The sequence below is a fragment of the Phalangium opilio genome, unplaced genomic scaffold (genome assembly GCF_054372755.1).
Source record: "Phalangium opilio isolate 3A_F unplaced genomic scaffold, DU_Popi_V2 ptg000002l_1, whole genome shotgun sequence".
NCBI classification, from domain to species: Eukaryota; Metazoa; Arthropoda; class Arachnida; order Opiliones; family Phalangiidae; genus Phalangium; species Phalangium opilio.
In genome coordinates, this window is record NW_028324144.1 from 17203735 (window position 1) to 17227281 (window position 23547).

The window sequence follows — 23547 nt, forward strand, 5'->3', positions numbered from 1 at the left end:
AAATCGATTGGAATTTAAAAGAGGAAAAAAAAGTGAAAAACCAACGGAACCCAGTATTCCCAAGTACTGTATGCGCTCGACGCTGCTTAACTTCGGTGATCGGACGAAAACCGGTGTTTTCAGCGTGATATGGCCGTTGCCGAGAGTGCTTGTTAATAATTCGAATTTAAATTAAGTGAGACAAATTAACCTTCATCATTTTAAAACAATAACAAAAAAAACATGTTTGCTTTTTTCATATCTATTAAAATTTATAAGAGGAAAAAAAAAGTGAAAAAATCAACGGCTCGCAGTGTTCCTAAGTGGTCTCCATCCCAAGTACTGACTGCGCTCGACGCTGCTTAACTTCGGTGATCGGACGAGAACCGCTTTTTTCAGCGTGATATGGTCGTTGCCGAGAGTGCTAGTTAATAATTCGAATTTAAATTAAGTGAGACAAATTAACCATCATCTTTTTAAAACAATAACAAAAAGAAAATAAGTTTGCTCTTTTCAAATCGATTGGAATTTAAAAGAGGAAAAAAAAGTGAAAAAGCCAACGGCACGCAGTGTACCTAAGTGGTCTCCCTCCCAAGTAGTGACTACGCTCGACGCTGCTTAACTTCGGTTTTCGGACGAACACCGGTGTATTCAGCGTGATATGGCCGTTGCCGAGAGTGCTAGTTAATAATTTGAATTTAATTAACTTTCATCTTTATAAAACAATAACAAAAAGAAGATATGTGTGCTTTTTTCAAATCGGGTGGAATTTAATAGAGGAAACAAAAGTGAAAAGCCAACGGCACGCAGTATTCCCAAGTACTGACTGCGCTCGACGCTGCTAACGTCGGCGATCGGACGAGAACCGGTGTTCTCAGCGTGATATGGCCGTTGCCGAGAGTGCTAGTTAAAAATTCGAATTTAAATTAAGTGAGACAAATTAACCTTCATCTTTATAACCTTGACTTTTTACGTCACATCTAAGACCTCACAACACCGCTCCCGGATGGGGTCGAACCACCAACCTATTGGTTAACAGCCGAACGCGCTAACCATTGCGCCACGGAAGCCCAAAAATTAAATGGTCGTCATTTATTGTGCAAAAACTTTGGCTTTCTACGTTACATTTCAGATCCCACAACACCGCTCCCGGGTGGGCTCGAACCACCAACCTATTGGTTAACAGCCGAACGCGCTAACCATTGCGCCAAGGAAGCCCAAAATTTAAATGCTCGTCAGGTATTGTGTAAAAACCTTGACTTTTTACGTCACATCTGAGACCTCACAACATCGCTCCCGGATGGGCTCGAACCACCAACCTATTGCTTAACAGCCGAACGCGCTAACCATTGCGCCACGGAAGCCCAAAAGCTAAATGCTCGTCAGGTATTGTGCAAAAAACTTGACTTTTTACGTCACATCTGAGACCTCACAACACCGCTCCCGGATGGGCTCGAACCACCAACCTAATGGTTAACCGCCGAACGCGCTAACCATTGAGCCACGGAAGCCCAAAAGTTAAATGCTCGTCAGGTATTGTGTAAAAACCTTGACTTTTTACGTCACATCTGAGACCTCACAACACCGCTCCCGGATGGGCTCGAACCACCAACCTATTGGTTAACAGCCGAACGCGCTAACCATTGAGCCACGGAAGCTCAGAAATTAAATGGTTGTCAGGTGTTGTGGAAAAACTTTGGCTTTCTACGTTACATTTGAGACCCCACAACACCTCTCCCGCGTGGGCTCGAACCACTAACCTTTCGATTAACAGCTGAACGCGCTAACCATTGCGCCACGGAATCCAAAAAATTAAATGCTCGTCAGGTATTGTGTAAAAACCTTGACTTTTTACGTCACATCTAAGACCTCACAACACCGCTCCCGGATGGGCTCGAACCACCAACCTATTGATTAACAGCCGAACGCGCTAACCATTGCGCCACGGAAGCCCAAAAGTTAAATACTCGTCAGGTATTGTGTAAAAACCTTGACTTCTTACGTCACATCTGAGACCTCACAACACCGCTCCCGGATGGGCTCGAACCACCAACCTATTGGTTAACAGCCGAACGCGCTTACCATTGCGCCACGGAAGCCCAAAAGTTAAATGCTCGTCAGGTATTGTGTAAAAACCTTGACTTTTTACGTCACATCTGAGACCTCACAACACCGCTCCCGGATGGGCTCGAACCACCAACCTATTGGTTAACAGCCGAACGCGCTAACCATTGCGCCACGGAAGCCCAAAAGCTAAATGCTCGTCAGGTATTGTGCAAAAAACTTGACTTTTTACGTCACATCTGAGACCTCACAACACCGCTCCCGGATGGGCTCGAACCACCAACCTATTGGTTAACCGCCGAACGCGCTAACCATTGCGCCACGGAAGCCCAAAAGTTAAATGCTCGTCAGGTATTGTGTAAAAACCTTGACTTTTTACGTCACATCTGAGACCTCACAACCCCCCTCCCGGATGGGCTCGAACAACCAACCTATTGGTTAACAGCCGAACGCGCTAACCATTGAGCCACGGAAGCTCAGAAATTAAATGGTTGTCAGGTGTTGTGGAAAAACTTTGGCTTTCTACGTTACATTTGAGACCCCACAACACCTCTCCAGCGTGGGCTCGAACCACTAACCTTTCGATTAACAGCTGAACGCGCTAACCATTGCGCCACGGAAGCCCAAAAGTTAAATGCTCGTTAGGTATTGTGTTAAAACCTTGACTTTTTACGTCACATCTGAGACCTCACAACACCGCTCCCGGATGGGCTCGAACCACCAACCTATTGGTTAACAGCCGAACGCGCTAACCATTGCGACACGGAAGCCCAAAAGTTAAATGCTCGTCAGGTATTATGTAAAAACCTTGACTTTTTACGTCACATCTGAGACCTCACAACACCGCTCCCGGATGGGGTCGAACCACCAACCTATTGGTTAACAGCCGAACGCGCTAACAATTGAGCCACGGAAGCTCAGAAATTAAATTGTTGTCAGGTATTGTGGAAAAACTTTGGCTTTCTACGTTACATTTGAGACCCCACAACACCTCTCCCGGGTGGGCTCGAACCACCAACCTTTCGATTAACAGCTGAACGCGCTAACCATTGTGCCACGGAAGCCCAAAAATTACATGCTCGTCAGGTATTGTGTAAAAACCTTGACTTTTTACGTCACATCTGAGACCTCACAACACCGCTCCCGGATGGGCTCGAACCACCAACCTATTGGTTAACAGCCGAACGCGCTAACCATTGCGCCACGGAAGCCCAAAAGCTAAATGCTCGTCAGGTATTGTGCAAAAAACTTGACTTTTTACGTCACATCTGAGACCTCACAACACCGCTCCCGGATGGGCTCGAACCACCAACCTATTGGTTAACCGCCGAACGCGCTAACCATTGCGCCACGGAAGCCCAAAAGTTAAATGCTCGTCAGGTATTGTGTAAAAACCTTGACTTTTTACGTCACATCTGAGACCTCACAACACCGCTCCCGGATGGGCTCGAACCACCAACCTATTGGTTAACAGCCGAACGCGCTAACCATTGCGCCACGGAAGCCCAAAAGTTAAATGCTCGTCAGGTATCGTGTAAAAACCTTGACTTTTTACGTCACATCTGAGACGTCACAACACCGCTCCTGGATGGGCTCGAACCACCAACCTTTCCGTTAACAGCCGAACGCGCTAACCATTGCGCCACGGACGCCCAAAAATTAAATGGTTGTCAGGTATTGTTGAAAAGTTACGACTTTTCACGCTACTTCTGAGACCCCACAAATCCTCTCTCGTTTGGGCTCGAACCACCAACCTTTCGGTTAACAGCTGAACGCGCTAACCATTGCGCCACTGAGGCCCAAAAATTAAATGGTCGTCAGGTATTGTGGAAAAACTTTGGCTATTTACGTTACATTTGAGATCCCAAAACACCGCTCCCGGGTGGGCTCGAACCACCAACCTATTGGATAACAGCCGAACGCGCTAACCATTGAGCCACGGAAGCTCAGAAAATAAATGGTTATCACGTATTATGGAAAAAGTTTGACTTTTCACGCTACATCTGAGACCTCACAACACCGCTCCCGGATGGGCTCGAACCACCAACCTTTCGGTTAACAGCCGAACGCGCTAACCATTGCGCCACGGACGCCCAGAAATTAAATGGTTGTCAGGTATTGTTGAAAAGTTACGACTTTTCTCGCTACATCTGAGACCCCACAAATCCTCTCTCGTTTGGGCTCGAACCACCAACCTTTCGGTTAACAGCTGATTGCACTAACCATTGTGCCACGGAAGCCCAAAAATTAAATGCTCGTCAGGTATTGTGTAAAAACCTTGACTTTTTACGTCACATCTGAGACCTCACAACACCGCTCCCGGATGGGCTCGAACCACCAACCTATTGGTTAACAGCCGAACGCGCTAACCATTGCGCCACGGAAGCCCAAAAATTAAATGGTCGTCAGGTATTGTGTAAAAACTTTGGCTTTCTACGTTACATTTGAGATCACACAACACCGCTCCCGGGTGGGCTCGAACCACCAACCTATTGGTTAACAGCTGAACGCGCTAACCATTGAGAAACGGAAGCTCAGAAATTAAACGGTTGTCAGGTATTGTGGAAAAACTTTGGCTTTCTACGTTACATTTGAGACCCCACAACACCTCTCCCGGGTGGGCTCGAACCACCAACCTTTCGATTAACAGCTGAACGCGCTAACCATTGCGCCACGGAAGCCCAAAAATTAGATGCTCGTCAGATATTGTGTAAAAACCTTGACTTTTTACGTCACATCTGAGACCTCACTACACCGCTCCCGGATGGGCTCGAACCACCAACCTATTGGTTAACAGCCGAACGCGCAAACCATTGCGCCACGGAAGCCCAAAAGTTAAATGCTCGTTAGGTATTGTGTAAAAACCTTGACTTTTTACGTCACATCCGAGACCTCACAACACCGCTCCCGGATGGGCTCGAACCACCAACCTATTGGTTAACAGCCGAACGCGCTAACCATTGCGACACGGAAGCCCAAAAGTTAAATGCTCGTCAGGTATTATGTAAAAACCTTGACTTTTTACGTCACATCTGAGACCTCACAACACCGCTCCCGGATGGGGTCGAACCACCAACCTATTGGTTAACAGCCGAACGCGCTAACCATTGCGCCACGGAAGCCCAAAAATTAAATGGTCGTCATTTATTGTGCAAAAACTTTGGCTTTCTACGTTACATTTCAGATCCCACAACACCGCTCCCGGGTGGGCTCGAACCACCAACCTATTGGTTAACAGCCGAACGCGCTAACCATTGAGCCACGGAAGCTCAGAAATTTTAGTATGGTTAGATGGGGGACAAATTGGACTATAACATACTCAAAGGACATCCCCGTATCTCCAGTAGAGACAGAGTTACGAGCCTGCAAAGTATAGTCTAATGCATTTCCTATGGAGGGGTTGTTTGTTTACGTTTAGCTTAATTACTCGGCCCCTGTTTGTCGTAGCCCAAAGTTTTTAGTATGGTTAGATGGGGGACAATTTGGACTATATCATATCCTAAGGACATCCCCGTATCTCTAATAGACACAGAGTAATGGGCCTGCAAAGTATAGTCTAATGCATTTCCTATGGACGGGTTGTTTGTTTACGTTTAGCTTAATTACTCGGCCCCTGTTTGTCGTAGCTCAATGTTTTTAGTATGGTTAGATGGGGGACAAATTGGACTATAACATATCCCAAGGACATCCCGGTATCTCTAGTAGACACAGAGTTATGGGCCTTGCAAAGTATAGTCTAATGCATTTTCTATGGAGGGGTTTGTTTGTTCACATATTGCTTAATTACTTGACCCTGTTCTTTCGATTAAAAATAATAACATATCTTTAGTGTAGCGGTTATCGCATCCGCCTCACTCCCGGAGGGCCACAGGTTTGAAACCGCGAAGCTTTTTTTTTGCTTGGAACATGCAAAGACCTTTATAATTATCCGAACATTTGTGTCAAGGTCACATTATTTACATCCCCGTATCTCTGGTAGAACCAGAGTTACGAGCCTCCAGAATTTAGTCTAATGTATTTCCTATGGAGGGGTTTGTTTGTTTACGATTAGCTTAATTACTCGACTACTGTTTGTCGTAGCCCTAATTCTTAGTGTGGCTAGATGGGGGACAAATTGGTCTATAACATACTCTAAGGACATCCCCGTATCTCCAGTAGAAACAGAGTTACGAGCCTGCAAAGTATATTTTCAAAAGTCAAAAGTAACCTTCTAACAATAAGTGAGACAAAAAGTAAGTTGACGACGATATTGAGGTAGCCTCAAGTTTAAAGTATCCTTGTATGGGGAGCAAAGAGTACTATAACATATCCAAAGGAGATCCCAGTACCTCTTGTAGAACAAGAGTTATGAGCCTCCAAAGTTTAGTGCAAAAATCATAAGTAACATAATAAAAATAAGTGAGACGATACCAAAGTTGACGAACATTTTGCTTAATATCTCGGCCCCTGTTTGTCGTAGCTCAATGTTTTTAAAATGGTTAGATGGGGGACAATTTGGACTATATCATATCCTAAGGACATCCCCGTATCTCTAGTATACACAGAGTTATGGGCCTGCAAAATATAGTCTAATGCATTTCCTATGGACGGGTTGTGTGTTTACGTTTAGCTTAATTACTCGGCCCCTGTTTGTCGTAGCTCAATATTTTTAGTATGGTTAGATGGGGGACAAATTGGACTATAACATACTCAAAGGACATCCCCGTATCTCCAGTAGAAACAGAGTTACGAGCCTGCAAAGTATAGTCTAATGCATTTCCTATGGAGGGGGTTTGTTTCGTTACGTTTTGCTTAAGTACTCGGCCCCTGTTTGTCGTAGCCCAAAGTTTTTAGTATGGTTAGATGGGGGACAATTTGGACTATAACATATCCTAAGGACATCCCCGTATCTCTAGTAGACACAGAGTTATGGGCCTGCAAAGTATAGTCTAATGCATTTCCTATGGAGGGGTTTGTTTGTTTACGATTAGCTTAATTACTCGACTACTGTTTGTCGTAGCTCAATGTTTTTAGTATGGTTAGATGGGGGACAAATTGGACTATAACATACTCAAAGGACATCCCCGTATCTCCAGTAGAGACAGGGTTACGAGCCTGCAAAGTATAGTCTAATGCATTTCCTATGGAGGGGTTGTTTGTTTACGTTTAGCTTAATTACTCGGCCCCTGTTTGTCGTAGCCCAAAGTTTTTAGTATGGTTAGATGGGGGACAATTTGGACTATATCATATCCTAAGGACATCCCCGTATCTCTAATAGACACAGAGTTATGGGCCTGCAAAGTATAGTCTAATGCATTTCCTATGGACGGGTTGTTTGTTTACGTTTAGCTTAATTACTCGGCCCCTGTTTGTCGTAGCTCAATGTTTTTAGTATGGTTAGATGGGGGACAAATTGGAATATAACATACTCAAAGGACCTCGCCGTATCTACAGTAGAAACAGAGTTACGAGCCTGCAAAGTATAGTCTAATGCATTTTCTATGGAGGGGTTTGTTTGTTCATGTATTGCTTAATTACTTGAACCTGTTCTTTCGATTAAAAATAATAACATATCTTTAGTGTAACGGTTATCGCATCCGCCTCACTCCCGGAAGGCCACAGGATCGAAACCGCGAAGCTTTTTTTTGCTTGGAACATGCAAAGACCTTTATAATTATCCGAACATTTGTGTCAAGGTCACATTATTTACATCCCCGTATCTCTGGTAGAACCAGAGTTACGAGCCTCCAGAATTTAGTCTAATGTATTTCCTATGGAGGGGTTTGTTTGTTTACGATTAGCTTAATTACTCGACTACTGTTTGTCGTAGCCCTAATTCTTAGTGTGGCTAGATGGGGGACAAATTGGTCTATAACATACTCTAAGGACATCCCCGTATCTCCAGTAGAAACAGAGTTACGAGCCTGCAAAGTATATTTTCAAAAGTCAAAAGTAACCTTCTAACAATAAGTGAGACAAAAAGTAAGTTGACGACGATATTGAGGTAGCCTCAAGTTTAAAGTATCCTTGTATGGGGAGCAAAGAGTACTATAACATATCCAAAGGAGATCCCAGTACCTCTTGTAGAACAAGAGTTATGAGCCTCCAAAGTTTAGTGCAAAAATCATAAGTAACATAATAAAAATAAGTGAGACGATACCAAAGTTGACGAACATTTTGCTTAATATCTCGGCCCCTGTTTGTCGTAGCTCAATGTTTTTAAAATGGTTAGATGGGGGACAATTTGGACTATATCATATCCTAAGGACATCCCCGTATCTCTAGTAGACACAGAGTTATGGGCCTGCAAAATATAGTCTAATGCATTTCCTATGGACGGGTTGTGTGTTTACGTTTAGCTTAATTACTCGGCCCCTGTTTGTCGTAGCTCAATATTTTTAGTATGGTTAGATGGGGGACAAATTGGACTATAACATACTCAAAGGACATCCCCGTATCTCCAGTAGAAACAGAGTTACGAGCCTGCAAAGTATAGTCTAATGCATTTCCTATGGAGGGGGTTTGTTTCGTTACGTTTAGCTTAATTACTCGGCCCCTGTTTGTCGTAGCCCAAAGTTTTTAGTATGGTTAGATGGGGGACAATTTGGACTATATCATATCCTAAGGACATCCCCGTATCTCTAATAGACACAGAGTTATGGGCCTGCAAAGTATAGTCTAATGCATTTCCTATGGACGGGTTGTTTGTTTACGTTTAGCTTAATTACTCGGCCCCTGTTTGTCGTAGCTCAATGTTTTTAGTATGGTTAGATGGGGGACAAATTGGAATATAACATACTCAAAGGACCTCGCCGTATCTACAGTAGAAACAGAGTTACGAGCCTGCAAAGTATAGTCTAATGCATTTTCTATGGAGGGGTTTGTTTGTTCATGTATTGCTTAATAACTTGAACCTGTTCTTTCGATTAAAAATAATAACATATCTTTAGTGTAACGGTTATCGCATCCGCCTCACTCCCGGAAGGCCACAGGTTCGAAACCGCGAAGTTTTTTTTTTGCTTGGAACATGCAAAGACCTTTATAATTATCCGAACATTTGTGTCAAGGTCACATTACTTACATCCCCGTATCTCTGGTAGAACCAGAGTTACGAGCCTGCAAACTTTATTTTCAAAAATCAAAAGTAACCTTCTAACAATAAGTGAGACAAAAAGTAAGTTGACGACGATATTGAGGTAGCCTCAAGTTTAAAGTATCCTTGTATGGGGAGCAAAGAGTACTATAACATATCCAAAGGAGATCAAAGTATCTCTTGTAGAACAAGAGTTATGAGCCTCCAAAGTTTAGTGCAAAAATCATAAGTAACATAATAAAAATAAGTGAGACGATACCAAAGTTGACGAACATTTTGCTTAATATCTCGGCCCCTGTTTGTCGTAGCTCAATGTTTTTAGTATGGTTAGATGGGGGACAATTTGGACTATATCATATCCTAAGGACATCCCCGTATCTCTTGTAGACACAGAGTTATGGGCCTGCAAAGTATAGTCTAATGCATTTCCTATGGAGGGGTTTGTTTGTTTACGATTAGCTTAATTACTCGACTACTGTTTGTCGTAGCTCAATGTTTTTAGTATGGTTAGATGGGGGACAAATTGGACTAAAACATACTCAAAGGACATCCCCGTATCTCCAGTAGAAACAGAGTTACGAGCCTGCAAAGTATAGTCTAACTCATTTCCTATGGAGGGGGTTTGTTTCTTTACGTTTTGCTTAAGTACTCGGCCCCTGTTTGTCGTAGCCCAAAGTTTTTAGTATGGTTAGATGAAGGACAAATTGGACTATAACATATCCTAAGGACATCCCGGTATCTCCAGTAGAAACAGAGTTACGAGCCTGCAAACTTTATTTTCAAAAATCAAAAGTAACCTTCTAACAATAAGTGAGACAAAAAATAAGTTGACGACGATATTGAGGTAGCCTCAAGTTTAAAGTATCCTTGTATGGGGAGCAAAGAGTACTATAACATATCCAAAGGAGATCCCAGTATCTCTTGTAGAACAAGAGTTATGAGCCTCCAAAGTTTAGTGCAAAAATCATAAGTAACATAATAAAAATAAGTGAGACGATACCAAAGTTGACGAACATTTTGCTTAATATCTCGGCCCCTGTTTGTCGTAGCTCAATGTTTTTAGTATGGTTAGATGGACGACAAATTGGACTATAACATATCTTAAGGACATCCCCGTATCTCTAGTAAACACAGAGTTATGGGCCTGCAAAGTATAGTCTAATGCATTTTCTATGGAGGGGTTTGTTTGTTCACGTATTGCTTAATTACTTGACCCTGTTCTTTCGATTAAAAATAATAACATATCTTTAGTGTAACGGTTATCGCATCCGCCTCACTCCCGGAAGGCCACAGGTTCGAAACCGCGAAGTTTTTTTTTTGCTTGGAACATGCAAAGACCTTTATAATTATCCGAACATTTGTGTCAAGGTCACATTATTTACATCCCCGTATCTCTGGTAGAACCAGAGTTACGAGCCTCCAGAATTTAGTCTAATGTATTTCCTATGGAGGGGTTTGTTTGTTTACGATTAGCTTAATTACTCGACTACTGTTTGTCGTAGCCCTAATTCTTAGTGTGGCTAGATGGGGGACAAATTGGTCTATAACATACTCTAAGGACATCCCCGTATCTCCAGTAGAAACAGAGTTACGAGCCTGCAAAGTATAGTCTAATGCATTTCCTATGGAGGGGGTTTGTTTCGTTACGTTTTGCTTAAGTACTCGGCCCCTGTTTGTCGTAGCCCAAAGTTTTTAGTATGGTTAGATGGGGGACAATTTGGACTATAACATATCCTAAGGACATCCCCGTATCTCTAGTAGACACAGAGTTATGGGCCTGCAAAATATAGTCTAATGCATTTCCTATGGAGGGGTTTGTTTGTTTACGATTAGCTTAATTACTCGACTACTGTTTGTCGTAGCTCAATGTTTTTAGAATGGTTAGATGGGGGACAAATTGGACTATAACATACTCAAAGGACATCCCCGTATCTCATGTAGAGACAGAGTTACGAGCCTGCAAAGTATAGTCTAATGCATTTCCTATGGAGGGGTTGTTTGTTTACGTTTAGCTTAATTACTCGGCCCCTGTTTGTCGTAGCCCAAAGTATTTAGTATGGTTAGATGGGGGACAATTTGGACTATATCATATCCTAAGGACATCCCCGTATCTCTAATAGACACAGAGTTATGGGCCTGCAAAGTATAGTCTAATGCATTTCCTATGGACGGGTTGTTTGTTTACGTTTAGCTTAATTACTCGGCCCCTGTTTGTCGTAGCTCAATGTTTTTAGTATGGTTAGATGGGGGACAAATTGGTCTATAACATACTCAAAGGACATACCCGTATCTCCAGTAGAAACAGAGTTACGAGCCTGCAAAGTATATTTTCAAAAATCAAAAGTAACCTTCTAACAATAAGTGAGACAAAAAGTAAGTTGACGACGATATTGAGGTAGCCTCAAGTTTAAAGTATCCTTGTATGGGGAGCAAAGAGTACTATAACATATCCAAAGGAGATCCCAGTATCTCTTGTAGAACAAGAGTTATGAGCCTCCAAAGTGTAACGCTATTTTGCTACTACCGGCGGACTACTACGCCTAGCGTTGACATTATCTACTACAACTACTATTAAACTTATAAATGGATTAAAATAGGTTATAATAAGGACAGGTTTTTGCCATACCAAGAGTCATGTTTATTATGAAACATAATTATTAAACTATTATTAATACTATGAAGTATTACTTCGACAATACACAAAAACAAAGTATTTACTTAATATTAAATTAGACTACTAGTCAATTAAATGGTTACTACTACTACTAAATTATACTACTATTATAAAATTACATTACCCCCAAAATAATAATATGCAGCATGCGCTACTCGACCAATGCCAGATTAAATATTACTACTAAAATTATATACTACTAATATTAACACTACTATATACACGGCTACTACTACTACGCGTTAAGTCAATTGTACTCATCACTTATCGTTGGTCTCGAGACTTGAAGAATTGAAGAATGTAGATTCGGAGAACAGTGGCCATAGAGTTGAAGAGATGAGATGTAACGATACGAGAGTTTATACGGCGTGGGCTACTACGGGCTACTACGATGTTAGAAGGCAACGGCTGTCCATGAGGAACTTCTGGTGTGAGGAGAGCTGGTCTCAATTCAGGATTCTAAGTATTAGTTTTTGCGGCCAGCGCGGAGACTAAGTCTTTTTGTCCATCCTTGGTCCAGAAGAAGTTTTTAAGTTAGCTGTTGGTGCTTCGGCTCTCGAGCTCAGAATGAATTTTTCTTTATGGTTAAAATCTTGAAACCCCGTTTTAACCTGGGTCTTCTTAATGCTGTTATATACAACCGTGCTTCTATTTCGGCTTCATATGACCACCAATGTCGGTCCCACATGAGCCCTCCAATTAAGAACGGATGGCGTTCCTTTTTAGTTGATGGCTTTCGCGGTAACGCGCTAAAAACCGTCTTCCACGAAAACGCACTACTATCGGCTTAAACTATTATTTGCATTGGTCGGTAGATTCTGGCAAAGGAACGAGTTCAATAGAAATGGCATGCACTTAAATAAAAATACATTGGATACAATATTTTCTATCTTAATTTATGACCCCAGGTATGGCTTTTATGGTATAACGAGAAAAAGGAGCCGTGACAATTTACGGGGGTCTAATGGCGACGCTAAGGTATTGAACTTCGCCGGTATACGATTTTCACCCTTTCGCATTAGGCTTTATCTACTATTCGCTACGGATCTCTACTATCTTTCTAAACTATACGTAGGCATGGGCAAAAGCAATTATACGCCGTAGGCATGGGCAAAAGCAATCATACGCAGATGGAAAGGAATATTTCTTGGAATTTAGAAATATTTCGTTACACTCCCCACTCCTCAGAGCCGAACGACCCTGAGAGGCAAATAAACTGATCACTAACTAGGAATTACTAATACTAAAACAAAGCAAACTAATATACAAATATATACATAAAATTAATCACAATGGCTTCGGGTAAACTATGCTACGACGATGATTACTATAACCGGGAGTGTACCTTTCCCAGAAAGTAAGTCGTGCGAAATATGCTTTCTTCTCACACAGAGTCCCTAAGACCGTATTTAGTCCTTGCGAGATCGCAAGTTCATGTGGAAACTACTGTCTGCTGGAGGACGGACAATATCGGGTTTCCCTCTAGGTTTGAGGTTTATAGCCTCTTCAACAAGTTGGTCACGCTCATTATAGAGCTTTAGTTCTCTTAAGTTGAATGTTCCCTTCAGGGCTTGTTTACTATTTCGCGGGCGAATTTTGTAGGTGTAAGGGGATAACTTTGTGTCTATTACAAAGGGTCCTTCCCAAGATGGTGCTAACTTCGCGGAGAACCTATTTCCTGCTGAAGATTGGAAGTGAGTTTTCTTCAAAACTAACTCTCCCTCTACAAATTCAAACTCTCGCTTCTTTTCATCATAAATAGCCTTATTCTTTTGCTGGCTTTCTACTAAATTAGCCTGGGCTTTCTTTATGGCGCTACTAATTAATTCTGCCTTGCTAAGGGGGTCGATTTGCTCGCAAGCTTTCGATAGTTGGTTGTGGTCAACGTTCATGATGGGCGCTTCTCTTATTTCTCTACCAAAATTTAAAAACGAAGGCGTAAACCCTGTCGATTCGTTTTTAGACGCGCGCAATGCCATAACGAACTGTTGAAGCCCTTCATCCCAATACTGGTGGCTCTCTTTGACGTAGCATTTAATCATCATTCCTAAGGTCTTATTAGCTCGCTCGGTTTGATTACTCTGAGGGCTATAGAATGATGTGAATCTCTGTTTGATGTTAAACAGGCTACAAACTTCTCGCATTAGGTTAGACACAAATTGTGACCCATTGTCCGAGACTATTCTTTTTGGTACGCCAAATCGAGAAAATACTTGATTCACCAGGATGTTTGCTATGTTTTTAGTTGTCGCTTTCTTTAATGGAAAAGCTTCAACCCACTTGGTGGAATAGTCTATAACTACTAAAATATGAGTGTTCCCCTTTCTACTTCTAGGGTACTCACCCTTCAGATCTATCCCAATTATTTCCCAAGGTTGAGAAGGTTCTGCAGATTTCATAAATCCTGCCTGCTTAACGGGTAGGGATTTATGTTCTTGACAAATTGAGCATGTTTTGACAAATCTACAAACATCTTTTGCCATACCTTCCCAGGTGTAATATTTTCTAATCCTTTCTAAAGTTTTACTGGCTCCTTGATGGCCAGCTGACGGAATATCATGACAGGCGGACATTACTATATTGACTAGGTTATCGGGAACTACTACCATGAACGATTCTACTATGTTAGGGCATATGGCACTATCACCATTGTTATCCTGACTAGTACTACTACTATTGTTGTTGCTACTACTACTATTTCTACAACCGTTGCTACTACTACTATTATTGCAACTATTGCGACTACTATTTTCGCCTCCTAACTGACCTACTATTGGAATGTTTCTATAAACAATACCGTCAATTATTTTACAGGAGGGTGCAACTCGTTCTACCCATTTACCTATACTATCTTTAGTACCTAATGAACGTTCCTCCAGAAACTTCAAGAGGCGACTGATTTTTGCGTCCAAGCGCTGTTCTTCAATAATTAATTCTCTATCTAGAATTATTGGTTCCGTCTTTTCTATTTCTACTAATCCTATAACGGGTTCTTCCGTTTCTGTAGCTTCTGGGATACGTGAGAGGGCGTCTGCTACTATATTATTTTTCCCCGGAATGTAAACAATTTTAAAATCAAAAGACTGCAACTTTGTGCTCCATCTAGTGAATTTTCCGGTTGGATCTTTTGCATTTTTCAGCCACTCTAGCGATTTGTGGTCAGTAATGATTTCAAAAGGAGCGCCCTCCAAGTAAACCCTGAATTTTTCTACCGCCCATACTATGGCTAAACATTCTCTTTCTGTGACAGAAAGCTTTCTCTGCGCGGAGTCTAAAGTCTTAAGCTAGATTCCCACTCGACCGAAAAAATCCGGCGGAAATCACACAGCCAACGGTAGAAATTTTAACTTACGCCGGCGTCCGGCGGTAGACCGTTCACACTACGACTGAATTTTCAGTTTGGCGGTAGATATTTTTGGGTCACGTGACAGATATGAGTTGTTTCCACAACATCTATTTCACACTCTGAATTGGTATCTTTGTCCCCTTGTCGCTTCGATCGTAAAATAAGGGACATTTTCTAACCTCCTCAGTAAAGTCTTCCTTATTAACATCGATTAACATCAAATCTCTTTTTACTTCCGTTAGTTTAATTTTTCTTTCTTGGTGGCGTGTTTCCGATAAGCCTTGGTCAACCACAAAAAAATGGCGGCTATCAATCGATCTCGCGTGTGCGTGCGCTCTTGAAATTTATGACGTTGTCAGTGGGATAATTTCATTGGCTGAGACTCCGGCGTAACGCCGAACACGACCGAAAAAATAGAACACAACTTACGACCGGCAGAACGGTAATTCCGTCGGACTCGGCGTAAAGATTTTTCGGTCGAACCCCTTTCTGCCGGGTTTCCGTCGTGTTTTCCGTCGAGTGGGAATCTAGCTTTACTCGCGTATTGCACTACTCTACTTTTCCCATCTACTATTTGGGTTAATACGGCGCCAAGCCCACAATTGGACGCGTCAGTATAGAGAGTGAACGGGGCTTTAAAGTTTGGCGAGGCTATTATTGGGGCGGAGCTGAGTCTATTCTTCAGCGTCTCGAACGCGCTTTGTTGTTCAGGCCCCCACTGCCAACTAACATTATCATGAGTCAAGTGATGTAAAGGGGTTGCTATGTCCGCGAACTTGGGGATGAAACGCCGGTAGAAGCCGGCCATTCCCAAGAACCGTCTTAGTTGTCGTACTGTACGAGGGATAGGGTATTCTCTAATTGAACTCACTTTTTCTGGGTCTACTTCTATACCCTGACAAGAAACAAGGTGTCCCAAGATATGTGCCTTTTTGCGGCAGAATTGAGTTTTCGAGGATTTTATTGTCAGACCGTCGTTCTTTAAAATAGTTAAAACTTTTTCTAAACTTTCGAGATGATCTTCGAAAGTGTCTGAAACTATGTATAAATCGTCGAAATAATCGAATACTCCCTCTCTCGCTAACCCACCGAATAAATTATTGACTAGTCTTTGAAATGTTGCTGGGGCGTTTGTCAGTCCAAACATCATAACTTTGGGTCTATAAATCCCACTATGCGTGACAAAAGCGCAAGTGTCACGACTGCCATCGTGTAATGAAACTTGCCAATACCCACTTCTCATATCCATGACTGTGATGTAATCTGGGGCTCTAATGGACTCTAAAATGTCTTCTATTCTTGGCAAGGGATATGAATCCCTGCGTGTTACGTTGTTAAGTTTTCTATAGTCTATTACTAAGCGGTGTTTTCCGTCAGGTTTTCCAACTACTAGTGTAGGAGCTGACCATGGACTACTACATGGTTCGATTAAATTCAAGTCCAACATTTCTTGAATAATACTATCTATTATTTCTCTCTTATGGGGAGAGTATCGATACGGTGGACACGCTATAGGCAGACTATTGCCCGTGTCGACGTAATGCTCCGTGGATTTAGTTAAACCGGGGTTGACAGAAAACACGCTTTTAAATTTAAAAACTAGCGCTCTTAATTTCTCCTTCTTATCTTTATCTATGGGCGCTTCATCTATCGCCTTACAAATAGCTTCCCTATCGAACTCCTCGTCCTCGAATAAATTACATTCTACTAAATTAAAATTACTACCACTATTATAAAATTCGTATTCGACGGAAGGGTTCGTATCCCAACACCAACTCATCTGACCGTAACTAACCGTCATACCGGAAGTCCTTAAAAAGTCCAATCCTAATATACACGGATAAGCCAGGTCTTTGAGAATGAGTGCCTCGTGTGTCAAAAGTTTTCCCGAAAATTCTAAAGACATTGATATTGCCTCTTTTACTACAATTGAATTTTTATCTACAACTCTAAGTTTAATATCGACCGGTGAAATTTTAAATCCTAATTGTACCAAACTACTACTAAGGGTACAATCGATTAAAGTAACGGAGCTTCCCGAATCTACTAATGCTATGGTAGGAATACCCGCCACTTTAATCTCTATAAGGCATTTCTTTCGATCGCTATCTTTTGACACGTGGAGACAGTCAAAGGCGAAGGGGCTATTTTTGAGGATTTCTACTTTCTCTTTGGGGGGGCTCCCTCTCCTCTGGGACCTCCCCTTCTGTCGTTTCCCGCTTGCTGGCAATACCTTTGGATATGGCCCTTCTTCCCACAAATGGTGCAAACTACGGTAGGGCAATCGGGTACCTTGTGCCCTTCTTGGTTGCAATGCATACACCTAATCACGAAGTTACTATTAAAACTAGGTGGATTTGCTCTAGGCTGGAAACTACTAGGTTTATGTCTACGTCGCCCGCTTCTGTGGTTTCTATTCTCTAGGTCACTATTTTCCCTAGAGTTATTTTCTTGGGCTTGACCTCCCACTGCTCCCTTCGAAAGCTCGACGCGTACGGCGGCCTCCAAAAGCTCGCTAACGTTTTTAAAGTTTTTGGTGGCTAAATATGGTTTTATACTTGTTCTCATATTGCGATAAACATATTCCACCTGGAGAGAGAGTGGCAACTGAGCTTCCATTTGAAGCATTAATTCGCGCATGCTATTTATATAGTCGCGAACTCCTTCGTTAGGCCCTTGTTTCCTACTAATAATTTGCTCGCTTAATGCAGCGTCGTTTACGTCGAAAGCGAATTCCCTCTTAATTACTTTCTGTAACTCTGAAAACTCGGTGGGCTTGGTTGGTAAAGATTGCCACCATTCTAATGCCGGACCTATGAACATCTGGGGTACCCACGATTGAATAAAAAGATCGTCTGGCATAGCTAGAGTCTCCCTGATTTGTAAAATCTTTACTAAAAAATCCTTCGTACTCATATCGGATGGTTTCCCAGTGAAAGTTGGGGTGTTTATTTTCGGCATTCTATTATAATGCATGCTAGACCCACCTAATGTCGACGTGTGCGGACTATTTTGCGCTGTAAAATTAGCGGCACTATTAGGCATAGTCTGGACTGCTAAAGGTACAGTCGGATTAGGAGGTGGGGGTTGATTACTAATCCCCAAAGTCTGAGCGGCCTGAGGAAGTGAGGCTACTAAATTTTGTGCTTGTGCGAGTTGTGTTAACTGCACTTGCAAGTCGGCTAATTGCTTTTGCATCGCCGCTAAATCTACGGTAGAAATCAACTGCATACCCGGAGGTATGGGATTTACTACTGATGGGATGGTATTCATATTTGAATTGGTGGTAGAGGTTGAATTACTCAAATTACTTATATTGCTACTACTAATGGTCGTTACTGGAGGAGAGAGGATACTTGGCACGCTAGTTACTACTACTATATTACTAGCTGCTGTTCCACTACTAACCCCTGCTCCAGCACCCACATTATTAACGTTTAATGTGTTCATTTTTCTACTATCTCTTTCCTGTGCCCGCTTTTCTCTACCTACAGTTTGAGATACTCTATATGATTGTAAACAATCTGGGCAGCTAGAAAATGATCCCAATTGGGGTGTGCAATTTGAATGATTAACCTTACTAGTCATCAGTTAGACTATAAAATATTTCATACCTCCTACTATCGTCATAGCTTTCTACTAATTAGCTAAAATTACGGTTTCTACTAATTGGCTGAAATTAAAGTTCTGGATGCCTCCGTACTAGTTAATACTGGCATAGAAAGGCAATCCCGGCTGGGCCCCCAAAATGTAACGCTATTTTGCTACTACCGGCGGACTACTACGCCTAGCGTTGACATTATCTACTACAACTACTATTAAACTTATAAATGGATTAAAATAGGTTATAATAAGGACAGGTTTTTGCCATACCAAGAGTCATGTTTATTATGAAACATAATTATTAAACTATTATTAATACTATGAAGTATTACTTCGACAATACACAAAAACAAAGTATTTACTTAATATTAAATTAGACTACTAGTCAATTAAATGGTTACTACTACTACTAAATTATACTACTATTATAAAATTACATTACCCCCAAAATAATAACATGCAGCATGCGCTACTCGACCAATGCCAGATTAAATATTACTACTAAAATTATATACTACTAATATTAACACTACTATATACACGGCTACTACTACTACGCGTTAAGTCAATTGTACTCATCACTTATCGTTGGTCTCGAGACTTGAAGAATTGAAGAATGTAGATTCGGAGAACAGTGGCCATAGAGTTGAAGAGATGAGATGTAACGATACGAGAGTTTATACGGCGTGGGCTACTACGGGCTACTACGATGGTAGAAGGCAACGGCTGTCCATGAGGAACTTCTGGTGTGAGGAGAGCTGGTCTCAATTCAGGATTCTAAGTATTAGTTTTTGCGGCCAGCGCGGAGACTAAGTCTTTTTGTCCATCCTTGGTCCAGAAGAAGTTTTTAAGTTAGCTGTTGGTGCTTCGGCTCTCGAGCTCAGAATGAATTTTTCTTTATGGTTAAAATCTTGAAACCCCGTTTTAACCTGGGTCTTCTTAATGCTGTTATATACAACCGTGCTTCTATTTCGGCTTCATATGACCACCAATGTCGGTCCCACATGAGCCCTCCAATTAAGAACGGATGGCGTTCCTTTTTAGTTGATGGCTTTCGCGGTAACGCGCTAAAAACCGTCTTCCACGAAAACGCACTACTATCGGCTTAAACTATTATTTGCATTGGTCGGTAGATTCTGGCAAAGGAACGAGTTCAATAGAAATGGCATGCACTTAAATAAAAATACATTGGATACAATATTTTCTATCTTAATTTATGACCCCAGGTATGGCTTTTATGGTATAACGAGAAAAAGGAGCCGTGACAATTTACGGGGGTCTAATGGCGACGCTAAGGTATTGAACTTCGCCGGTATACGATTTTCACCCTTTCGCATTAGGCTTTATCTACTATTCGCTACGGATCTCTACTATCTTTCTAAACTATACGTAGGCATGGGCAAAAGCAATTATACGCCGTAGGCATGGGCAAAAGCAATCATACGCAGATGGAAAGGAATATTTCTTGGAATTTAGAAATATTTCGTTACAAAAGTTTAGTGCAAAAATCATAAGTAACATAATAAAAATAAGTGAGACGATACCAAAGTTGACGAACATTTTGCTTAATATCTCGGCCCTTGTTTGTCGTAGCTCAATGTTTTTAGTATGGTTAGATGGGGGACAATTTGGACTATAACATATCCTAAGGACATCCCCGTATCTCTAGTAAACACAGAGTTATGGACCTGCAAAGCATAGTCTAATGCATTTCCTTTGGACGGGTTGTTTGTTTACGTTTAGCTTAATTACTCGGCCCCTGTTTGTCGTAGCTCAATGTTTTTAGTATGGTTAGATGGGGACAAATTGGACTATAACATACTCAAAGGACATCCCCGTTTCTCCAGTGGAAACAGAGTTACGAGCCTGCAAAGTATAGTCTAACTCATTTCCTATGGAGGGGGTTTGTTTGTTCACGTATTGCTTAATTACTTGACCCTGTTCTTTCTATTAAAAATAATAACATATCTTTAGTGTAGCGGTTATCGCATCCGCCTCACTCTCGGAAGGCCACAGGTTCGAAACCACGAAGTTTTTTTTTTTTTGCTTGGAACATGCAAAGACCTTTATAATTATCCGAACATTTGTGTCAAGGTCACATTATTTACATCCCCGTATCTCTGGTAGAACCAGAGTTACGAGCCTCCAGAATTTAGTCTAATGTATTTCCTATGGAGGGGTTTGTTTGTATACGATTAGCTTAATTACTCGACTACTGTTTGTCGTAGCCCTAATTCTTAGTATGGCTAGATGGGGGACAAATTGGTCTATAACATACTCAAAGGACATCCCCGTATCTCCAGTAGAAACAGAGTTACGAGCCTGCAAAGTATATTTTCAAAAATCAAAAGTAACCTTCTAACAATAAGTGAGACAAAAAGTAAGTTGACGACGATATTGAGGTAGCCTCAAGTTTAAAGTATCCTTGTATGGGGAGCAAAGAGTACTATAACATATCCAAAGGAGATCCCAGTATCTCTTGTAGAACAAGAGTTATGAGCCTCCAAAGTTTAGTGCAAAAATCATAAGTAACATAATAAAAATAAGTGAGACGATACCAAAGTTGACGAACATTTTGCTTAATATCTCGGCCCCTGTTTGTCGTAGCTCAATGTTTTTAGTATGGTTAGATGGGGGACAATTTGGACTATATCATATCCTAAGGACATCCCCGTATCTCTTGTAGACACAGAGTTATGGGCCTGCAAAGTATAGTCTAATGCATTTCCTATGGACGGGTTGTTTGTTTACGTTTAGCTTAATTACTCGGCCCCTGTTTGTCGTAGCTCAATGTTTTTAGTATGGTTAGATGGGGGACAAATTGGACTATAAAATACTCAAAGGACATCCCCGTATCTCCAGTAGAAACAGAGTTACGAGCCTGCAAAGTATAGTCTAACTCATTTCCTATGGAGGGGGTTTGTTTCTTTACGTTTTGCTTAAGTACTCGGCCCCTGTTTGTCGTAGCCCAAAGTTTTTAGTATGGTTAGATGAAGGACAAATTGGACTATAACATATCCTAAGGACATCCCGGTATCTCCAGTAGAAACAGAGTTACGAGCCTGCAAAATTTATTTTCAAAAATCAAAAGTAACCTTCTAACAATAAGTGAGACAAAAAATAAGTGTACGACGATATTGAGGTAGCCTCAAGTTTAAAGTATCCTTGTATGGGGAGCAAAGAGTACTATAACATATCCAAAGGAGATCCCAGTATCTCTTGTAGAACAAGAGTTATGAGCCTCCAAAGTTTAGTGCAAAAATCATAAGTAACATAATAAAAATAAGTGAGACGATACCAAAGTTGACGAACATTTTGCTTAATATCTCGGCCCTTGTTTGTCGTAGCTCAATGTTTTTAGTATGGTTAGATGGGGGACAAATTGGACTATAACATACTCAAAGGACATCCCCGTATCTCCAATAGAAACAGAGTTACGAGCCTGCAAAGTATAGTCTAATGCATTTTCTATGGAGGGGTTTGTTTGTTCACGTATTGCTTAATTACTTGACCCTGTTCTTTCGATTATAAATAATAACATATCTTTGGTGTAGCGGTTATCGCATCCGCCTCACTCCCGGAAGGCCACAGGTTCGAAACCGCGAAGTTTTTTTTTTATTGGAACATGCAAAGATCTTTATAATTATCCGAATATTTGTGTCAAGGTCACATTATTTACATCCCCGTATCTCTGGTAGAACCAGAGTTACGAGCCTCCAGAATTTAGTCTAATGTATTTCCTATGAAGGGGTTTGTTTGTTTACGATTAGCTTAATTACTCGACTACTGTTTGTCGTAGCCCTAATTCTTAGTATGGCTAGATGTTGGACAAATTGGTCTATAACATACTCAAAGGACATCCTCGTATCTCCAGTAGAAACAGAGTTACAAACCTGCAAATTATAGTCTAACTCATTTCCTATGGAGGGGGTTTGTTTCTTTACGTTTTGCTTAAGTACTCGGCCCCTGTTTGTCGTAGCCCAAAGTATTTAGTATGGTTAGATGGGGGACAATTTGGACTATATCATATCCTAAGGACATCCCCGTATCTCTAATAGACACAGAGTTATGGGCCTGCAAAGTATAGTCTAATGCATTTCCTATGGACGGGTTGTTTGTTTACGTTTAGCTTAATTACTCGGCCCCTGTTTGTCGTAGCTCAATGTTTTTAGTATGGTTAGATGGGGGACAAATTGGTCTATAACATACTCAAAGGACATCCCCGTATCTCCAGTAGAAACAGAGTTACGAGCCTGCAAAGTATATTTTCAAAAATCAAAAGTAACCTTCTAACAATAAGTGAGACAAAAAGTAAGTTGACGACGATATTGAGGTAGCCTCAAGTTTAAAGTATCCTTGTATGGGGAGCAAAGAGTACTATAACATATCCAAAGGAGATCCCAGTATCTCTTGTAGAACAAGAGTTATGAGCCTCCAAAGTTTAGTGCAAAAATCATAAGTAACATAATAAAAATAAGTGAGACGATACCAAAGTTGACGAACATTTTGCTTAATATCTCGGCCCTTGTTTGTCGTAGCTCAATGTTTTTAGTATGGTTAGATGGGGGACAATTTGGACTATAACATATCCTAAGGACATCCCCGTATCTCTAGTAAACACAGAGTTATGGACCTGCAAAGCATAGTCTAATGCATTTCCTTTGGACGGGTTGTTTGTTTACGTTTAGCTTAATTACTCGGCCCCTGTTTGTCGTAGCTCAATGTTTTTAGTATGGTTAGATGGGGACAAATTGGACTATAACATACTCAAAGGACATCCCCGTTTCTCCAGTGGAAACAGAGTTACGA

At 41.4% G+C, this 23547-nt stretch overlaps 2 pseudogenes; both read right to left on the reverse strand.

Annotated features, from left to right (window-relative positions):
* Positions 1–277: 277 nt before the first annotated feature.
* Positions 278–396, reverse strand: LOC149722257 (5S ribosomal RNA; annotated as a pseudogene).
* Positions 397–533: 137 nt separating this feature from the next.
* Positions 534–652, reverse strand: LOC149722258 (5S ribosomal RNA; annotated as a pseudogene).
* Between the last annotated feature and the right edge of the window lie 22895 nt (positions 653–23547).